The 13948-nt window shown below is 46.3% G+C and overlaps 1 protein-coding gene across 1 annotated transcript in view; it reads right to left on the minus strand.

The window, feature by feature from the left end:
- LOC147251684 (collagen alpha-3(VI) chain-like) overlaps positions 1 to 9402 on the minus strand; it is a 44534-nt gene extending 35132 nt beyond the window's left edge. The window contains exon 1 of the mRNA XM_086221117.1: positions 9168 to 9402. The gene's annotated coding sequence lies outside the window, so the exon portion shown is untranslated. The remainder of the gene's footprint in view (positions 1 to 9167) is intronic.
- Between the last annotated feature and the right edge of the window lie 4546 nt (positions 9403 to 13948).

Here is a 13948-nt window from a genome sequence, read left to right on the forward strand (position 1 = left end):
TCATTCCTCCCTCCATTTCAGTTACATCTTATTAAATATACAGTATCTCTCTTTTAAAACCATCAATGTTTTCCCACTCTCTATGTCACCTCCAGGCCTTCGTTGACGTGGACATACGATGGGATGGTTTACAGATCCACAAACACATCATGCAAAACACGGACTATAGAAAATAGATTTCGCGACTTAACTTCTTTGTTCAGGACGCTTCTTAAAGGTATTTGATTTCAATGTTTAGAGCTAAACCTCATGCAGATTTGTCTCAGAGAACGACAGCAGATTTTTCATATCTGAAGAAAAGATGAACTGATAACCCAAAGAGACTCTGGAGGAGGACAAAGAGGTGTTGACTCACGAAAGTTCATTTTGTTTCTTTTCAAAGGACTCGGACATTGAGAGAGTGAAAGGGGCAAGATCGTTCAGCATGCTACATGTTTGAGATTTGTTTTTGTTTTAGGAAATGTGACACGAAAATGGAGAACCCTGGTGCTTCCAACTCAATTCACTCTTTTCGAGGTCAGTGTGACTTTTAATTTTGGGGAATGTTCTCTCAACCTAGCACCTGAAACGTTCCGGACCTCATAGAGATGGAATTCCAAAAGCACCCTCACATACACACAGCTAACCCTAAAAAATGATAATTTGTGCTCATAAAAACAGGAAAAACAACCAGAGCCGAAGCACAATAGCAATTACATTTTAACACCCTGAAGAAAATATAAAATGAGGTCTGAGACCAACACACGCCACTCAGATGAGCTCCCAGCTGTGACACAACACAGGGAGGCTACAGCATCATCGCTGATGTCACACAGGAAACCTCCCACGAACGACATCTCGGCCTCTACACGAATGCAGGACGAAATATTCCAGATTATTGTGAGTCCAGTCACGTGATGTTCTGCTGGGTTTTAATAACAAAGTCCAAGATGGAGCACTGGACAGGGTTTCTCTTTGTAGGGGTGCTGTTGTAAATACACGGATCTCTGTGCAGCAGTAGAGCGAGACAGGAGGGAATCGGAAAACGCGTACAGAAGTTCTCCCAGTAGAACATCTGGTTCCCTGGTCTCCAGGTCAGGGACCTGAAATCAGGTGTGTGGTTCCCAGCAGCTGGGAATTCTCGCAGGTTCAGTTCTACATCAGATCCACCAGTAAACACCGGACTGGTGGATGGTGGAGGTTCAGTTCTACATCAGATCCACCAGTAAACACCGGACTGGTGGATGGTGGAGGTTCAGTTCTACATCAGATCCACCAGTAAACACCGGACTGGTGGATGGTGGAGGTTCAGTTCTACATCAGATCCACCAGTAAACACCGGACTGGTGGATGGTGTAGGTTCAGTTCTACATCAGATCCACCAGTAAACACCGGACCGGTGGATGTTGGAGGTTCAGTTCTACATCAGATCCACCAGTAAACACCAGACCGGTGGATGTTGGAGGTTCAGGTCTACATCAGATCCACCAGTAAACACCAGACCGGTGGATGGTGGAGGTTCAGGTCTACATCAGATCCACCAGTAAACACCAGACCGGTGGATGGTGGAGGTTCAGTTCTACATCAGATCCACCAGTAAACACCAGACCGGTGGATGGTGGAGGTTCAGTTCTACATCAGATCCACCAGTAAACACCAGACCGGTGGATGTTGGAGGTTCAGTTCTACATCAGATCCACCAGTAAACACCAGACCGGTGGATGGTGGAGGTTCAGGTCTACATCAGATCCACCAGTAAACACCAGACCGGTGGATGGTGGAGGTTCAGTTCTACATCAGATCCACCAGTAAACACCTGACCGATGGATGGTGGAGGTTCAGTTCTACATCAGATCCACCAGTAAACACCAGACCGGTGGATGTTGGAGGTTCAGGTCTACATCAGATCCACCAGTAAACACCAGACCGGTGGATGGTGGAGGTTCAGGTCTACATCAGATCCACCAGTAAACACCAGACCGGTGGATGGTGGAGGTGCAGTTCTACGGTCAATTTAGAGTCTGGATTAACCTGGTCCCCTCTTGATGTCTTTGGACTGTGGAGGAAGCTGGAGTACCAGAGAGAACCCAGCAGGAACAGGGAGAACATGCAGACTCCACCCAGAAAGACCCCGTGCTGCAGCCGGGGCTCCACCCACAACCTTCTTGCTGGGGGGCCACGGTGAGGACCACTGCTCCACCGGGCCACCTCGAGCTCACTTTCCATTTTTTAATATTCCTTTTCCAAGTAGTTGGAAAAAGTTTTTCATCCCATTTTCCCTGTGCCGTCATGACCTGTTATCCTGCTCACGAGCTCCTGAAAGCGGTCGACTCCCCAGTAGAGACAGGCTGCATGTTTTCAACAACGTACCGAGCAATAGCTCTGTTGATCTGTCCCAGGCTAACAGTCCGGTCAAATCTAGCCACTGTTGTTTGGGTGGAGGGTGTTGGCTCACTTAAAGTGTGTCCATGGACGCCAGGTTAGCTTCTACCAGTTTTTCCAAGGCATGTAGCTTCTGGAGGTGCGTCAACAGTTCGGAGCTGCTGTTTCTTGCAGTCGACGGGACCTTCGAGCCAGAGAGGCACAGCTCACATTTGACTAAAATATTTTTGTCTTTGTGCCCAACTAAGATGAAATAATGAGCGTTTCCACTTTGAGAAACTGGTCTTGCTCTTGCCTTGACTCTCCATGACTGCTGCACATGGGTGAGTCAACAGAAACACACCCACAATGCATCGTCACTGTAGGCCAAACAGGAAGTACACTGCAGCTAGCCTAAAGCTAATGGACAAACACTGAGTTAATTTATTTAAGAAGGAATGCGTTATGGTATTCGTTACAGTCAAAGTAACACGTTATTGCCCAACACTGTTCATTCGTGAAGATGATCTTGATAAATTAAACCCCTCTGAAAGTCTCAATTCATTCAACTGGACTACTTATACACCTCATCACTGACATGCTAACTTCCTGTTGGACTAAAACTACATCGTTCTATAATCACCTGAAATAAGGGTGTCATGGTTTCGTGAGCTCAGCATGAGTCCTTCATATCAACGTGGGAGCAGGTAAACTTCCTCGAGGTCCACCAGACAAATAAAACCCTCACAATGACGTTTGCTCCTTCTGGCTTCCGAATGTCTTTTGTCAAACGTGAATGATTGACTGGTAGTTGGAACCTGTTTAAGCTGTCTGTCTTACACCGGCCGTTAGGTGAAAAGGGTGTCAACATGAACAGACACACCCACAGAATTATTGAGAATGAACACATGAGGAGTACAGGATGAGACAGGAGCGGTGCAGCATGATAACTGATGGAGAAGGAGAGCCAAACTGCGTCCCTGCACCAAACCTTTTCCAATGCTGCTCACTTGTAGTCCCAACAGACAGAAAACAGCAGAGGCACAGCAAAGCATTAATGAACAGAAGGTGCTCATCAGTACAATGATGGAGTTATGTGGGCAATATTTTGATCATAATAAAACCAGAGCGGCGCCTGAAATCATGTGTGAACGACCCTACAGGCAAGGTGGGGGCTGCAATGTCCAACAAAACCACTAGATGGCTCTAGATCCCACACAGTGGACCTGAAAGGTCCGAGCCACAACCAGATGTGTTCAGCACGTCTCAGCTCAGGGGCACCTCCCCTCTCAAAAACCTGCAACCCGCCTCTTTCCTGAACTGAAGTGTCCTACTGCAGAAGTTAAATAGGTCCCAATCAGGTGCATCTTGCTGTCTGACCCCCAGCCAACAACACATTCCTGTTAGGCTGTCGCGGCGACGGTGACGTGTCGATCCTCTGATCTTCCCAGAGTGCTTTAAAATGAAATAAGTGTGCAGTGAAAGAGCACTTCAGCCAGGCCCGGCTGGGCTTGACTCAAGGCCATCCACATAAACAGAAATAAAGAATTATCAACAAATGGCTGCTGGACTGAGGGCAAACCTGCAGGCTTTGACTTTGCTGTGTTTACACTTTAGCTTATACCAGCTGTGTATGCAGACAGCACTCAACTGACCAGAATGAATGAACATGTAAAAGAAGCCACAAGAGCTGGAAGAAACTGTCATTTTTATAGAGTTATTCAGAGCGGTCAGGAAAACACAAACAGACTTGAGGAACAGCGTAGAGGCAGTCAAGTGAAAGCTTGTGTCACTCAGAATAACTGGAGCTCTGATTCACTGCCCCACAAACTTCTAAAGTCCCGAGGATCCAAAAGATCCTTTGGCTCATTTAAATGTGTTGCTCATTTTAATCGCAGAATACTGAGATAGAAGGATCTAGACAGAGTTTTGTCCCTGTATATGTATGTGTGTGTGTGTGTGTGTGTGTGTGTGTGTGTTGAAGAGAGAGAGAGAGAGAGAGAGAGAGAGAGAGAGAGAGAGAGAGAGAGAGAGAGAGAGAGAATGCACATTCAGGGCACACATGACCAACTGGTTCGTTTGAAGGAATGGAGGCAGCTCTCAACACAGCAGCGGATGTTTGTCTTCACTTGTGTTCATGGGATTTCAGGTCATTCAAAAGCCATTTCCGAGTTGCCAGGCCTGGCCAGCGTGTCAACACGCCAGCTTCCCCTCGCCACCACACAGGAAAACACAGCAGCCTACGCAGCGATGCCTCTCCTCCGACCAGCAGAAACTCACGGGATTAAACCACAGGGAACATTCAGAGAGCAGCTAGTTTAGGCAAATCAATGTTATTTAGCTTAGCTCAATGGCTGGTGGTGGGTGGGAGGTGTTAGCATCAGCTAGCTCAGGTCCAGGCTAGTTAGCTTAGCTCAATGGCTGGTAGTGGGTGGGAAGTGTTAGCATCAGCTAGCTCAGGTCCAGGCTAGTTAGCTTGGCCCAATGGCTGGTAGTGGGTGGGAAGTGTTAGCATCAGCTAGCTCAGGTCCAGGCTAGTTAGCTTAGCCCAAAGGCTGGTAGTGGGTGGGAAGTGTTAGCATCAGCTAGCTCAGGTCTATGATGCTAGTTAGCTTAGCCCAATGGCTGGTAGTGGGTGGGAAGTGTTAGCATCAGCTAGCTCAGGTCCAGGTTAGTTAGCTTAGCCCAGTGGCTGGTGAGTGGGTGGGAAGTGTTAGCATCAGCTAGCTCAGGTCCAGGATGCTGGTGTGTCCAGCAGGAATCCTCCTCCTCCTCCTCATCATCAGTAGCAGCAGTCGTTCTTCTAGTCCTCAACAAACCTTTGGTTCTGTTGACCCAAGTTCCAGTGGAGCTTTGGAGGTGCTGCGTCAAATCACTGCTCCCAGTCAGGAAAGTAGTTCCGGCTACGTGTCTGATTCTACCACTACAACGTCTCCTCATGTTAAACTGGTATTCATCACCAAGGTGACACACAACCCTCCTGATATTAATGCAGGCAGAGACGGAGCTACGCTAACACTTCCCACCCACTACCAGTCATTGTGCTAAGCTAACTAGCCTGGGTGTCAACTCGCTCGAGGAAGGGCTCTATCTTTTTTGTTGGCTTTGGAGGATAATGGTCAATGAGAGACTTTATAAGACTTTATGATAACAGTTGATGTGCTCTTTCAAAGCTATTTTTGGGGGTGTCGCAGATCAACAAGGTTAATGTGACATTTAATTGATTTTCACCTCATAAAGCTGCATTTAGCATGTTGGCAAATTGTTATTAATGTCCTTTCAAGATAGTGTTTCTGGTCACCACAATAAAATGACTAAAGTGTTGAAGCACTTATCAGTTCAGGCTGCACACAGAGCAACAATCTGTTGTGTTTCGCTTGGAGGTCTTGTCGAGTTAACAGTTTCCTTTTGGTTCTGCAGCACCTTGTCCTGTAAAACTTGTTGTGCTCGCAGGTGGACCTCACACTCATCTAAGCCAGGACCACACACACACACACACACACACACACACACACACACACACACACACACACACGCAACGCAACCCAAGTGCACACAGATAGATAAACATCCAAACAAGCTGAGTGTGAAGTGTGTACTAGTAATGGCATGTTACTCTCCTTACACTGAGCAGACTCAGCTCATACAAACATTTTTAAGTGCTTTTTAAGGCTTTTATTAAGGGACACTTAGCTGCAGCTCCCACACAGAGAAGCCGACCAACCATAGGCTCCTACAGGCTGATATTGAGGAGGACACAAACACGTTGGTATCCTGCTCTGTTGGCCCTGATCCAGGTTCACCACTGACGTCAGAGGGCCGCTCGGTACCAGGCTCCTGAAGACCTTGACACCTCCTCATAGCCACAATAAGATGCCTCCGCACTGCCACCCGCCGGCAACTTACAGGCCGATGTAAGAGCCGGTTCATAGACCGGGGGACCTGTAGACCCACCTCAGGTCTCAGCTGGAGTCATGTGAAAGGACACGTGACATGACATGTGTGGTACAGATGGGGGGTGGGTGGAGGTTGAAGGTGTGTGAGGAAGGGGAGGCTGGGGCGTGCAGCTCCACGCAGCTGGTGTGTGTTAGTCCGTCTGGCACTTGAATGCAAGTGTGCTGCAGTATCATGTCTGGGACCGGAAACTCACCGAGTTCAGGTGCTGAACTTGACACTTGCAGAGTCATTTCTAAAACCAACATTTGTCCTCATGCATGTGTTAACATACCTACATGGTTAAGGTTTTTTAGGCTTAAGTTCTGCACGTCTGTATTGGCTCTCACTGAGCTATAGACTCCCATCAGAACAGGGACCCTCATTGGGGGGCAACACTCGTCTGCCAGCAGGTTTACGTTAGAACAAGTCTGATTATCACCAGCTTTGATGAAGGGGAGCAGTGTGAGCCCAGGAAGACTCTATGGGTCGGAGGTTGGTTCGAGTCTCTAGTCAGCAGGATATCTTGGAGGGAGGATGCGAGTCCGAGTGCCCTCTCGTGCCTACAGGTATGCTCAGATGCCTTTAAAGAAACATTTAACTGATCCAGCATCCTGAATCTGAACCCCAAAATACTGAATTCACCTTATAAAACTATGAGCGTAAAAAAAGGATTTTGTTTGCTCTGCTGATCACATTTTGACCAAGAAGTCACTCATTTCCTTTAAAAACATGAGGTTTTGAACATAAGAATGAGTCACCTGAAAATTAACTTCACTGTGAATGGAAAAATATTTTCAATGAATTAAAATTGCTACTTGTTTTAGGGCAACGCACAGCTGGTGGGTGCTGGAGGAAATCTGGTGTTTGGTGTGTGCCAGTGGTGGCTGACGACCTCCTAACTGGTGATGCAGTGACTGGCTCTCAAGGATTTTGCTGAGGACCCCCTGCAAGACCTCCAAGGACCCCCGGTGGTCCCTGGACATAATTTTGAGAACCCCCACATTAAATGACAACAATAATTACACACACTGGTGCTTTGAGGACTGTGTGCAACAACAAGATTTACAGCCGCTTCCTTAAAAAGAGAACATTTCATCTGCAGTTGTGTGAGTGTCCTGCAGCCTTCCAGACATCTGTGCTGCATCATGGAAAAAGAGTCCAGGCTGGAGAGAGTGGAGCAGCCGTAAAACACACACATGCTGATTTATGGTGTATTTCTAAAAATTCTTTGTTAAGGCTTCTCAATTTAGACGTGTCCAAGAGAGCTGCAGTGTTGTCACCAAGCTAAATTATGAGAAAACACTTCAAACACTTCATTCATTGCTGGCACACACACCAAACTTTCCCCTGACTCTGCAGCCCCAGCCAGGCTCGTCCTCGGAGTCCCACATGAAGACAATAAAACACGGCAATGAGGACAATGAATTCCTCCGTCTCTGCTTGGACCGCCTCGTTGGGGGGTGGAAGATTAATGACTCACACCTGGTTCCCTGAGCACCCCAGCCCACCGCTGCCACTGACCCCGCCTCCTCTACCAAAGCAGACTCATCTGGCCAGCAGTGTGGAAAACTCTTACTTAACACTTTTCCACTTGTGTGCTGGTTTCAGAGAGGGTGTGGTTTTGGGCTCCTGCTGCAGTGGAAACATCTTCTCCCCTTCAGAGCTCCATGACCACAGATGTGGGACTTACATGGACCTGAGACCACAGTCTCCCTCCGGAACCAAAGCACTTAGAACATGGGTTGACACGGCGGGGCTGGCTTTGATGCTGGACCAGGTCTAGATTCTCATGTTCTGGACCCTGACCTTTGCAGCAGGGATTCTTCTACCGTCCGGACGACCTTCACTAGCATCACTGGTCCTCATCTGACCCTCAAATATATCTTGTATTAAAATCTGTCTGTTCTATGTCTTTGGCAAACTTTTAGGAATTTATTATCATTTATGGCCATCATAACTTTGATTTGCAGAAAATTTATTTAATTTCTTTTGTGGGTAAAAGGCTGTGATTAAGGCTAAAGATAAAACCTAACTAAAGGTTTCCTGAAAATTTCCAGGTTAAACTGCCATAAATTCCCTCAAAAATGCAAATCGATACTTGATCATTATCAAGGAGTTCCCTGAAAATCAGCACTGGGAAAAAAGGACAAACACAAAAACATGCATGAAAATGATAAAAAAAAATATATATAAAAAAAACCAGGAAAAGATACAACCAGTAATTCAGCCAAAAACAATGATATTAATGCACTTTTTAATGTGCTTACAACCTTTTTACAAGCACTGAAATAAAACTGAATTTAATGTATGGATCATTTTGCTGAGGACCCTCTGAAAGACTCTGAAAGACCCCTAGGGGTCCCTAGAACCCATTTTAAGAACCCTTAGCTTAAATAATCAGTTGTTTCATAAAATGCATGAACTGCACCAGACTAGCAGCACAGAAAGTTTCTTTTTTGACATATGAACAGAGTAAGAATCAGCTGATGTGGGGCCAGAACTGAAGTCCAGATGCACCAACGGTTCCATCAGCAGCATTTACACACGCATGAAGGGAAGGATGAGTGCACGTGCGTGCGCGCTCACACACACACACACACACACACACACACACACACACACACCAACCACTCCTCTGGTACATGAGACCGACGGCTGCAGGTCTCGTCACCTCTCTGCCCTGCAGCCCGTTGCCACTAAATACATGTTTCTCTGCTTCTGTCAAACGTCTGCTGTCATTTCTGAGCTGAAGGCCCAAGACTGAGAGCGACTGCATGTTCAGGTCACCAATGACCTTATGAGCTCACATGCTACAACTGGAAACTTTTCAATCAACAAGCAGGACATCAGAAAACCAAGCGTGCAATTGGAAGAACTGGTGCAGAACTCACCCTGAGCCGCAGCAGCTGCACTCCTCTGTCTTTGAAGAAAATTTGTTACTTATGAAAAATGTCTGGACTACTGGTCATTATCCTCCTGGTAAGTCCCTTGCTGGGCTCTCCAGCTCCTCCCTGGGGAAGGCGGATGGGCAGGGCAGTGATAAGCTCTCTGATAGGGATGAAGGCGTCCTGAGCGAAGGGAGAAATGGGAGAGAAAGGAAGAGACAGTCACTCTCCCGGTCTTAAACCAGAGGAGCTGTGGTGCTGAGTTCAACACTGGGATGGGACAAACTTCCAAACTCCTGGAATCCTGCCACCTCTCTCTTCCTCCTCCCACTTTCTCTGCAGAAAGGCAAAAGAGAAAAAGAGGAGGAGAGCTGGGGAGAGGAGAAGTAAATGAAAACCAGACACATAGCCCTGTTTGGTCTGCATGGGAGCAGCAGGAGGAGGAAGATGATGTCACACATCAGGAGAGGAGCCCCGATTCACTACAATGTACAACAGAGACTCCTTCAGTTTATCATTGAAGGAGCCTACAGAGGTCATGGAGGTCATTAAAAGTCATCAGGATGAAAACTCAAGAAGCCTGAAGCTCAGTGGTGGTGACCTTGAAGTCATGTGACCCTGGTGTAGCTCCTTCACAAGCTACCGTTAGCTTAGCACTGCTAACGTAGCATCAAGGCTTCCAGCATCATCAGAGGGTTCATTAGTGAAGATGATCTTGATGAACTAAACCTGGAAGATCATCAACTTTTGTTCACCAGAGCTGATTTACTGATTCAATCACCACAATCACATGGAGCGATCCTATTGGCTGCTGGGGGAGGAGCCAGGAGATGACCACTTCCTGTTGGTGGAGGAACCAGGAGATGACCACTTTGTTAATTTTTTTTTAATCAAAGCAAATTTTAAAAATGAGGTACAACTTAGATTTTTTTTTAAAAAAGATTTTCCCTGGCAGTTTTTTAAGGTCAAAGTCACATCTTCGGAGGAACTGGAGACCTCCTGCTGTGTCAGACACCAGGTTGGGTTTGTGAGACCATCGTGAGTTTGGGTTTGGGGTACAAAGTTTCAACCTTTTCATTTTGAACGTTCCATTCATGTGATCAAAGTCTGTGGCGTTCCCACCTCCGTTTTCATGAGACCTGATGAGGTCCTGCTTTGCTATGTAGAGACATTTGTTCCTCCAAATGCAGTCAAAGTTGAATCTGTTTATAGTTTGATGACTTCAGGTGCGATGGGGGTGAATATGCTGGGTAGACCAGCCTAGATGAGCTGTCCATTTTAGTTCCAAACATTCTGCCAAAGACTGAGACATCTCTGTAACCACCTGTTCAGGAAGGATTGGCAGTTGTTGACGTTGTCCATTACATTCAGTTTCTCAAGATTTGCCTTGTTTACGTCACCTCTACACCCAAGTACTTGATTTCTCCTTTCACCTTGATATTGGACCATGATTGGAGGGACATTAGTTCACTCTTATTCAGGTTCAATTGAGGACCAAAGGCCTCTGAGTAAATGTTTGTAACCTGTAGTGCAGTGGGGATCTGTGATTCATCTCTAAGGAACAGCGTCGTGTCGTCAGCTAACTGACTGATTCCTGTTTGCTTGCCCATCAGATCCAGTCCTTCTGTCACACTGGTTTTGATCAGAATTGGCAGGATTTCTACCACCATTATGAACAGCAAGGGGGCGCTTCCACGTCCTTGTCTGAGACCTCTTTCAATGTTGAATCTTTTACAGGCACCGAGTCCCAAAGACACACAGCTGTTTACATCAGAGTAGAGCACGGCCATGATGCCTCTAAGTTTTACTCCAAATCCAAAATAATGAAGTGTTTCTAAGATAAATTTGTGCCTTATAATTAGCAGCCTCAGTCAGGCTTTATAAAAGGAAGGAGCCTCCATGGTGTTGGACCTCTAGACCGTAGTGACCTCACTGAGGACAACAGCTTTATGCTCTTCCTGGATTTTTATTTTTGGTATCCCTTTCTGGAGTCTGAGGTGATGGGTGTTACACTGCCCAACTGTCGTTTGTCCTTTCGGGATCATAGCAGTCACTCCTTGTTTCATACTTGGCATCAATTCTTTTCTATCAATGCATTCTTTCAAAGCTTCAATAAAAATATCCTCAAATCGTCCCAAAAATGTTTATAAAAATTAACGTGAGACCATCTGATCCTGAGGGTTATTAGAGGCCATTTTCTTCAGAGCTGCATCTTCAACCCTGAGATCAGAGTCACAGATCTCCTTATGAGAGGAATCAATTTGTCAATCAATTTTGATTGACAAATATTAAGAAATAAATTCTTACAGTCCTCTTCAGAACATTGAGACAAGTATAGTTTGGAGTCAAACTTGTAAACTTCATTCTCTAAAGTTTTAGGGTCTTTGCATTCTTTTCTGTCTCCTAACAGACAAGAGATGCAGTTTTTTTGCTGTTTATTTTTTTCTAAATTAAAGAAATAAGAGAATGAAAGAATGACCACTTGGGTTCCAAACATGCCTCATCCCTGCAGCACTCCATGAACCCATGCATGACCGAGGACCACGACGACACGGATCAAAACATGTTGAAGAGTGACATGTTCAGATTTGCATGCAGATCCAACATGAATGGTGAAACTTGATTTGACCACATCGATAATCAAGTCCTCCCACAACCCAGCAGGCACAGGGAGAACATGCAGACTCCACAACCTTCTTGCTGGGGGGCCACAGTGGTGACCGCTGCTCCACCATGCTGCATGATACACGTCTGGTCATGCTAAAGTAATAGGAACAGAAATATTTCTCCCTGGGAGCTGAGCTGTGCTCAGTTGCTGCTGTTTATGCTTGGTTTGAGTTCAGCCAGGAACATCAGTGTCAGTCAACGTGTAATGATTGACGGGTCCTGCTGTCTGTCTGGAGGAGCGTCTCCATCCGACAGCAGACAGAGAGGTTAGTGATGAGCGAGTGAATCACACTGGAGCAGAGAACAGGCCAGATGTTTCTCTCAACACTCGTAGGAGAGCAGTAGATCAACTTAATGCGAAGTGTCACAGTGGCGTTTTCATCTTTTTCCACCGCCTTGAGTGTCCTCACATAAAGTTCAGCTCTTTTATCAGCTCTCAGAGCAACCATGTGGCTGCTGCACCGACACCAGCAGCCCTGCAACTTGAAATGTAAACTGAAACAAACAACTGGAAGCTTGCAAACAGTGAAGCACAAAAACTGATGTGTTGTTCCTGAATCCTGAGTTCAACAAACGTTTGCAGCTCATCCCCAAAAAATTCTTTTGTTAATTTACAGTTATTCACCACAAAGGGCAGCGGGCTCTTCCTTGGCCCAGGCTCCGCCCCTCTGCCCAGTTTAGTGAAAATGGCCTCATGAGCAGACAGACAGATGACCTAGAAGACATGACCCACTTGCTGGAGGTAAAAAAACTTACAAGTTACAACGTGAACTAAAACCAACAACTGGAAACTCAGTGAATATATATATATATATATATATATATATATATATATATATATATATGTATACACATACTGTATATGCCTCACCGTACACAATATTACTATAACAATATTTGCAGGGTTGCACACTCGTATCAATAATATAATAATATATTATAATAATAGAATTCAGTCACAGTAAGTGGAGCCACGCTGTCAGCACTCTGGCCGGATCGTTGATACAGACACGTAAAGCTTATAGTCAGGACTGCTTAGGCTGGCCCTTAGATCTGCTGCTCTAGGCTCAGACTGCTGGGATCTCCCATGATGCACTGGGCTTCTCTCTCCTCCTCCTGTCCTCATACATCCCAGATCCTGGTGCTGCTGGAGGAGGCTCCAGACCTGAAGAGGCTCCAGCTGCCACCCGTAGCTCCACCTGCTCATGTCCGCGTCTGTCCATCAGTCTCTCCTCCTTTATCTCTCTCTGTCCCTCTCTTTCCTTCTGGATATCTGTCTTCCTCCATTCTCTGTCTTTGTCTCTGTCCATCAGTCTCTCCTCCTGTCTCTCTCTCTTTATCTCTGTCCCTCTCTTTCGTTCTGTCTCTCTGTCTTCCTCCATTCTCTGTCTTTGTCTCTGTCCATCAGTCTCTCCTCCTTTCTCTCCCTCTTTATCTCTGTCCCTCTCTTTCCTTCTGTCTCTCTGTCTTCCTCCATTCTCTGTCTTTGTCTCTGTCCATCAGTCTCTCCTCCTTTCTCTCTCTCTTTATCTCTGTCTCTCTCTTTCCTTGTCTCTCTGTCTTCCTCCATTCTCTGTCTTTGTCTCTGTCCATCAGTCTCTCCTCCTTTCTCTCTCTCTTTATCTCCGTCCCTCTCTCTCCTTCTGTCTCTCTGTCTTCCTCCATTCTCTGTCTTTGTCTCTGTCCATCAGTCTCTCCTCCTTTCTCTCCCTCTTTATCTCTGTCCCTCTCTCTCCTTCTGTCTCTCTGTCTTCCTCCATTCTCTGTCTTTGTCTCTGTCCATCAGTCTCTCCTCCTTTCTCTCCCTCTTTATCTCTGTCCCTCTCTCTCCTTCTGTCTCTGTCTTCCTCCATTCTCTGTCTTTGTCTCTGTCCATCAGTCTCTCCTCCTGTCTCTCCCTCTTTCTCCCTGTCCCTCTCTTTCCTTCTGTCTCTCTGTCTTCCTCCATTCTCTGTCTTTGTCTCTGTCCATCAGTCTCTCCTCCTTTCTCTCTCTCTTTGTCTCTGTCCCTCTCTCTCCTTCTGTCTCTCTGTCTTCCTCCATTCTCTGTCTTTGTCTCTGTCCTGCTCTCCTGCTCTCTCTCCGTCCCCACTGATCCTGGATCTGCTCCACCTTCCTGC

This window comes from Aulostomus chinensis, chromosome 12 (genome assembly GCF_037954235.1).
Source record: "Aulostomus chinensis isolate RoL2024-O1b breed Wild chromosome 12, RoL_Achi_v1.0, whole genome shotgun sequence".
Lineage (NCBI taxonomy): Eukaryota > Metazoa > Chordata > Actinopteri > Syngnathiformes > Aulostomidae > Aulostomus > Aulostomus chinensis.